Raw genomic sequence first — 8094 nt, 5'->3', positions numbered from 1 at the left:
GGGGTGCACCGGGAACTTTCTTATTTTAGAAATTGAAATAAACGTGTACTCCATATAGATTCTAGAAGCTAGCACATTTAGCACATGTATTAGAGTTAGGCAACGTGATTCATAGTGGTTGAACACGTTTTTCATCACAAGCCCAAGGTTGAGGAGTCTATATAACTCACCTTGGCTACCCTTGTATTCACTTTTGGAATATAGTAAAGAATTTCTGCTGAAATGAATAGCAAATTTCTTTCTCCGAGAGTCACTTCCCAAGCTTGCTTCTCCATTGCAACTTTCTTCCACTTTGTGGAAGCTTTCTGAGTTGTGATCCACCTCTTCAAGCTATCCTCCATACCACCTCACTATATTAAACACTACTTCCGCTGCATCACGTCCAAAAACCCTCCAGCAAGTTCCATTCCCGAGAGCTTCCAGATCTGCGACAATTTTCAGCCAAGGTTACTGTTCCATTGGTTGCTGCTGGGATCTCGGCTTCATTTAATCTCCAATCTCACGGATCTGCAAGATTACATCAAGCCTTGATGTATCATTTAGGCTCACCTTCCACAGATGACTTCAACCCTTCTTGAATTTTCTTAGCCATGGCTAAAGGGTATGTCATCATTCCCTCCCTCTTAAAAAGGATTTTCTCTCAAATCTTCAAGTTGTCTTATGGAAACATCCTCTTCCTCTTAGAGATGTTTGGATTTCTTCCCTTGGGGTCATATAATAATCATATAAAGTATATAGCACCCAAGGATTATACATATTTGATCAAATGAATAATCAAGGTCTTGGATTTTAGGAGATCTTCTTTTAAGCTCTTCACTAGAGAAAAAATTAACTTACCTATCGATATTTACATACGAATTTTAATATGTAGGTAATGCAGGTATTACAGATGAATTTTACATATGCATTTTGAAAAATGAGTTACATACGAATTTTACATATGAATTTTTATCTACCTATTTTCTGTATGTAAAATCCGCATATAATTTAGGCGCGTTATGGTAGGAAAATTTGCAAAAAACAAAATCTGTATATAAATGATTTACAGTCCATATGTAAATAAAAACAAATTTTACCTACTGATTTTACATACTGATTTTACAACCCTAATTTTACTTTTGTTTCCCTCTCTTTTTTTTTTCCTTCCTTTAATCTTCTCTTCTATATTTCAAATCAACACAATTCACGTGACTCTCTCATTGTAGTCACCCTCGTCTCTTAACTTCATTGACCGCCACCACAAATGGGTTCATTGCCACCACACTCCAACTCACAGCCACAACCATTGTCACAATCTCATCACATACCCTCATCATTTTCTTTCCCATTCTCTCCTAAAAAAAAACTCTAACCTTCATCGCTTTACCTCCGGCTCGAAAGCTTTCCTCAAAACCTCTATTGCGGCTGCAGTTGGTTTAAGGGTCGAGATTGAAAAATGAGGAACTTTACATCCCACCCAACATCTCAAAGAAGCTCCTCTACAGGAAGGCCCTCTACTAGGGTGTCTTGTGTTAGCTATGGAGAAAGTGGTAGAACGAATAGAANANAGTATATTGAACTGAAAGAACTGTATTTCATTAATTGAATAAAAGAGAGTACAAGCTAAGGTATATAAAGACAGAGATACAGAGGAATGTGCAAGAGACAGTTAAAACAGTTAGTTACATTTTAAAACTACCCAACACACCCCTCTTAAAATGGAACTACAATAAGCAACTACTGAAGTTTCTTAATTCCAAGTTTAAGTCTAAGTTCCTCAAACCGAGCTTGTCGAAGGGCTTTGGTGAAAATATCAGCAGTTTGATCTGCTGTAGAACAATGCACCATTTCAAGTTTTCCTTTGTTGACCTGCTCTCTTAAGTAGTGAAATCTAGTTTCTATGTGCTTGGTCCTTCCATGTGAGACTGGGTTCTTGGCCAAGTTGATTGCTGATTTGTTGTCAACCCAAAGTTGTATCGGTCTAGAGCACTCAATCGATAACTCTTCCAACATAGTATCTAACCAAGTGCTCTGGCGCGCAGTTTCAGCAGAGGCTATATACTCAGCCTCGCAAGACGACAGAGCTACAACATTCTGTTTTTTTGAACACCAGCTAAACGCAGATCCCATGTATTTGAACACGAACCCGAAAGTACTTCTTCTGTCGATTTGGTCTCCACACCAGTCAGAGTCGCACCAAGCTTCCAGATTCCCTATCGCTCCTTCAAATTTCTTAGAGAAGAACAAGCCATACTCAGCAGTTCCCTTCAGGTAACGCAAGATGTGTTTGGTTGTTGCAAGATGCGTCTGTCTCGGGTCTCCCATGAATCTGCTGACCAATCCCACGCTGTAGCAGATGTCGGGTCTACTGTTGCACAGGTACNTGAGAGATCCAACAATCTGTTTNAACAAAGTAGCATCTACCTTCTCGTCATTGAGTTGCTGGTCCAGTTTGATGTTAGTCATCACAGGTGTGCTCACGCTGTTGCAGCTTTCCATGCCAAAGCGTTTCANGATTTCATCAATGTATCTCCTCTGATGCACGAACATCCCATCATGTGTTCGACGAAANTCCAAGCCNAGAAAGTATCCCAAGCTNCCAAGGTCAGTNATNTCGAAATNTCTTTTCATGTTTGCTTTGAACTCAGCTATTGCCCTTGCATTGTTACCTGTTATCAACAAATCATCAACATACAAACATATAAGCATAGTACCTTGTTTGTCTGACTGCTTCACATACACTCCAAATTCAACTGTGCATTTCCTAAAGTCGTTCTTCACNAGCCATGCATTAATGTGTGTGTTCCAAGCACGTGGTGCTTGTCTTAGCCCGTACAAAGCTTTGTTCAGCTTGTACACCTTAAATTCTTCACCTTCCTTCATAAATCCTGGAGGTTGTGTTACATACACCTCTTCATCCAGTGGGCCATTGAGAAAGGCGGATTTTACGTCCATCTGATAAATTTCCCAGCCTCTTGCATTTGCTATTGCCACCACGAGCCTCACAGTCTCTAGTCTTGCTATGGGTCAAATACATCTGTAAAGTCTACTCCTGGTTTTTGAAGGAAACCTTTAGCCACCAATCTCGCTTTCAACTTGGAGATGCTTCCGTCTGGCTTCAGTTTTGTCTTGAAGACCCACTTGACCTCAATGGGACGTTTGTGTTGAGGCAACACTGTCATTGTCCACGTTCCATTCTTCTCAATTGCTTTCAACTCTTCTATCATAGCATCCTTCCATTCCTTCGTCTTGATAGCTTGTTCCCAAGAAAGCACCTCTGTATCAACGAGAAAGGCATAGTGTTTTGAGATCTCACCTGTCTCAGTGATTTCATTGTCTGTGTAGATTTCATGACCTGCTAGTCTAGTAGAGGGGAACCTAGTCCGCTGTGATCTTCTGCTGATTTCTTCAGTCTCCATGGTTGTGGTTTGATCACTGTCTTCAGGTCTCCTTGCCTCCAACCAGCTAGATACAACTTTGCTTGATTCGGTTTCTTGACTTTCCCATTCATATATGGCAGATTCATCAACTAGGACATCTCTGCTGATAACTATTACCTTTTTTCTTGGATTGTACAACCTGTAAGCACCTGTGTCGTGGTAGCCAACCAATATTAGAGATTCACTTTTGTCCTCTAGTTTTCTCCTTTTCTCATCAGGGATATGTTTATGACAAACAGATCCAAAAATCCTTAAATGTTTCACAGACGGTCTAATTCCTGACCACGCTTCTTCTGGAGTCATGTTTGTTAATGCTTTTGTCGGGCACCTGTTCAGCAAATAAGTTGATGTGATGACAGCTTCTCCCCAAAGTTCGTGTGGTAACTTCTTCCCTTTCAGCAGACATCTAGTCATCTCAACGAGTGTTCTATTTCTCCTCTCGGCCAAGCCATTGTGTTGAGGTGTATAGGGTGCAATGACTTCATGAATCATTCCCTTTTCTTCACAGAATTTGTTCATCTCGCTGGAATTGAATTCATCTCCACCATCAGTTCGAAGAAGCTTCATCTCAAGTGCAGATTGACGTTCAACCAAAGCACAAAATTTAACAAACGTTAGGAAAACTTCCTTTTTTTTCTTTCAACAGATAAACCCACAATTTTCTTGTCCATTCATCAACTAAAAGAAGAAAGTATTTATTACCTCCATAAGTAGTTATTTCGAATGGACCACAAACGTCTGCNTGAACAATTTCTAGTGGCTTCTTGGCTNTTTTGGTTGCTGAATTACTGAATTTTGATCTGGTCTGTTTTCCAAGTATGCACCCTTCGCACAGTTTCTCAGGAACAGATATTGAAGGCACTCCCTTTACAAGTTCTTTGCTANTCAACAAACTTAAACTTTTGAAATTCAAATGTCCAAATCTATAGTGCCACTTCCAGCTTTCTTCCTCAACACTTACAGATGATAGACATTGTATGGTAGCAGTATTAAGGTTAACCTTGAATGTTCTGTTCTTTGAGATTGGGGCCTTGATTATGGAACGCTTCCTTTTATCAAACACTTCAATTGACCTTTCTTGCATACTCATGGTATATCCTTTTTCCAACAACTGCCCAAGGCTTAATAAGTTGCTCTTCATAGTAGGGACAAACAAAACTTCATCCATGTATGCCGTTTCTCCATTCTTGCAAGTGAGTAGCACTCTGCCAACTCCTTCTGCCATGACGGTACTATCATCTGCAAATCTTATTTTGCTTTTCTTCCTCATATCCAAGTCGACCAGCCATTCCTTTCTTCCAGTCATATGATTGGAACACCCGGTATCGAGATACCAGCAAAGGTTGTTCTCTGTGTAGTCAAGGTGGTTGTCTGATAGCATTGCAAGATTGTCAAAAATCATTATATATTTGTTCCTTTCTTCTATCTTTGCATGTCGTGGTTTACCCACATGTGACACGTGGCTGTATTCTTTCTGCGTGTCAACTTGCGCGTCAACTTGATTATCAGCGTAGTGCAGCGACACATAATCTTTATCTCTACAACACTTGTCCTTCGTTTCATTCATCAAGATTTCACTACCTCCATCATGGACTCCATTTGCAATTGTCATCAACACAACGTGCTCTGTGTTAGAATCACCATCATCCTGTGCCAAATTCGCTGATGCGTTGTCGTTCTTGTTCTTCTTGACAGCTTCGTTGTGCCAACATTCAGAGGAATAATGCCCAAATTTGCTACATGTGTAGCACTGAATACTTCGCTTGTCAATTCCCTTTCTTCCTCTTCCTCGCGTGTTTTTACCTCCACGGGTACCTCCTTCTTGTTGTTCGTCATTGGTGTCTTCATCGTTCTGTTCAGTCGATTTCCAATTTCTTCCTCCGCTGCGACCCCCACCACGTGATCTCCCTCTGCCTCTGCCTCGGTTCTTGAAGCCTTGCTTCGTTCTTGCTTGGAACGCTTGATTTGTTGCTTGGGTCATAGCTGCCTTCTCAGCATTCTTTCGCTCCAGCAATCTCTGTTCATGCGCGACGAGGGAATTCTGCAATTCCTCAATTTTCAACGTTTCCAAGTCGCTACACTCTTCAATGGTGATCACAATATGATCATACTGTGGTGTCAAACTACGCAAAACCTTTTGGATGAGCTTTCTATCTTTTACAATTTTTCCGCAGGTCCTCATGTCATTGACAAGAGTCTGGATTCTTCCCATGTATTCTGTCACGGTTTCCTCTGCACCCATGCCCAGAAGCTCATATTGACGCTGTAATGCTTGTAGTCTCACCTTTTTAACTTTTCTCGTGTTCCCATATCCTTCTTGGAGGATATCCCAGGCTTCCTTGGCAGTAAACGCTTTAGAGATCTTTTGAAAGATGGTTGGAGAAACGCATTGATGAAGGAGCATTCTGGCTTTGCAATCCAGACGACGTTCTTCCTTATGAAGTTTCTTTGCTGCTGNTGTATCATCTTCTTTGGTTTCTTTAATTCCCTGTCTCACAACTTCATCAACTTCTTGATACCCAAGAATCGCCTCCATTTTAACGCACCAGTCATCAAAGTCTTTTCCATCGAAGACTGGAAGATTGCTGTGCATCATACTTGCCATCGCACCACTACTTTGATCGTAACCAAGGTTCTGCAGATTTCCAAGGATCGAAACAAGTTGCTCTGGATACCACTGTTAGCTATGGAGAAAGTGGTAGAACGAATAGAACAAAGTATATTGAACTGAAAGAACTGTATTTCATTAATTGAATAAAAGAGAGTACAAGCTAAGGTATATAAAGACAGAGATACAGAGGAATGTGCAAGAGACAGTTAAAACAGTTAGTTACATTTTAAAACTACCCAACATCTTGAACCACGTATGCGCCGCCAAGTGGGGCCCATTCCACGACAATAAGTTAAGGTTGTTGTATTCTCTACAAGGTCAGGCCTCGAGTGTTGGAATGACCATTTGGGCAGGTCTTGAGGGTGGTTGTTGCATTGCACATGGCAGCATGGTGTATGATTGGATGTTGGATGAACACTCTCCCTTTAACCATGGTGATGGGGGACGGGGCTATTCAATTCTCAAAACGAGGAGCTTAGGTAAGTTCAGGTTTGTCATAAGAGTCAGGTGAAGAGTTACACTCTAGGGGCCTTGGGTTTTATTTCAGATTATAAGATATTTTCTAGTTGTAAATGGAGGAGTAACGACCACAGGATAGGGGTTTGGGACCAGGTTACTGGGAAGGAAATTGATTTTTTCTATGATCCTTTGGGGTGGTCTCTTAGGGATGCCGATAAGCTTTAGTGGTTAGAAGGGAATAACTGTTTGTTGGTGGCTATGATGCTTCCTAGGAAGGACAACTGTTACATTAGTCTTTGATTTTAGGGAGAAAAATATAGTCTGTTGTTGGTCTGATGTGGGGAATAATTTGAAGATTGCCATGGAGGATAATAATTCCATTTGTGTGCTGAATGAATTTGAAGATTTGGGGTTCATGGATTTCAGAAGTTCTGCTGCCACGAGTAATCTTTATTTCATAGAGAGGTTAATATCAATTTTTTTCATTTATATACATACATTTTTTTACATTTATTTCAATTGGAACCTACTTCTTTCATCTCCCGATTTTTAATCATGTTATTTCAATTGTAATATTTATTGGATTTATATATTGGATAAACTAAATTGGATTTCTAATTGTTGAGATTCTTGTTAGGGAGCACTAGTTTAGCTGAACTTACAATCTGAGAGTTTCTGGTTTTTTATAATAACAACACATAATTAATAACACATGTGTATTATGTGTTACATGTTCTATGCTTACTTGTTATATGATTATATGAGAACATGTTTATGTTTTTGCTGTGTTGTTCATTGCATTTGACTATGCTATATATGTGATTTTATACTTGAATGCATAATAAATGTTTTTGGAAAAGAAAAACTACATGTACTAATGTTGAATTTTAATTGTGTGGCAAAACAATAATTTTAAGTCGACTTCATTATATGCGGTGAGTCGATTAAAAATCGTGTCTTTGCACAATCTGTTTCAAAGTGTCCTACGAAATTTTTCAAAGAGAAAGTTTTTCAAAACTAAGTTTTACAATGTTACATAGTCGACTATATGTGTATTGCATTGACTAAGTCTGTTATGTTTTGAAATTTTGTTAATGCTTGATATTACTGTCTAACAGTCATATTTTTAAATATGTTGATCAAGCATTAAATGTAAATCAACTACATTAATTGTGAATTCAATTAACTGCTTTGGCTGCTCCAAACTGTTATAATTGTTTTGTTATATTCGACTGTATTAGTAGCAAAGTCAATTAAACTGCGTTAGAGTTGTGATTTTCTATAAATTGACACGAATTTGATTTCTGTAAGGAGTTTTGAGAATCTAACAATTTTGTGATATCTTTTCAGAGAAGTGTTGTCTTACAGAAAGTGAAAAAGCTCCAAGAATCAAAGATAAGTGAGGAAGGTGGATTAGGGTTAGGCAAGGGTTTCTGGTTTTTTTTTTTTCAATTGGGACAACAGTAGGGATGACAGAGAAAATGTTGGAGTGAGAGAGATGAAAGAGAAAGGGTTGAGAGGAATGAGGGAGGTGAGTAAGGGTTTGGGGGTTTCTTTTTTTTTTAGTGTTGAGAATAAAAATTATTTAAATATCCTTGATCTTAA

General features: G+C 39.2%; 1 pseudogene; it reads left to right on the top strand.

Annotated features, from left to right (window-relative positions):
* The first annotated feature begins 998 nt into the window (after positions 1–998).
* Positions 999–7158, top strand: LOC106774674 (annotated as a pseudogene).
* Positions 7159–8094: the final 936 nt, after the last annotated feature.

This window comes from Vigna radiata, chromosome 10, assembly GCF_000741045.1.
Source record: "Vigna radiata var. radiata cultivar VC1973A chromosome 10, Vradiata_ver6, whole genome shotgun sequence".
Taxonomy (NCBI): domain Eukaryota; kingdom Viridiplantae; phylum Streptophyta; class Magnoliopsida; order Fabales; family Fabaceae; genus Vigna; species Vigna radiata.
Note: the sequence above shows the minus strand (reverse complement) of the source record. Positions and strands in the feature narration are given on the sequence as shown.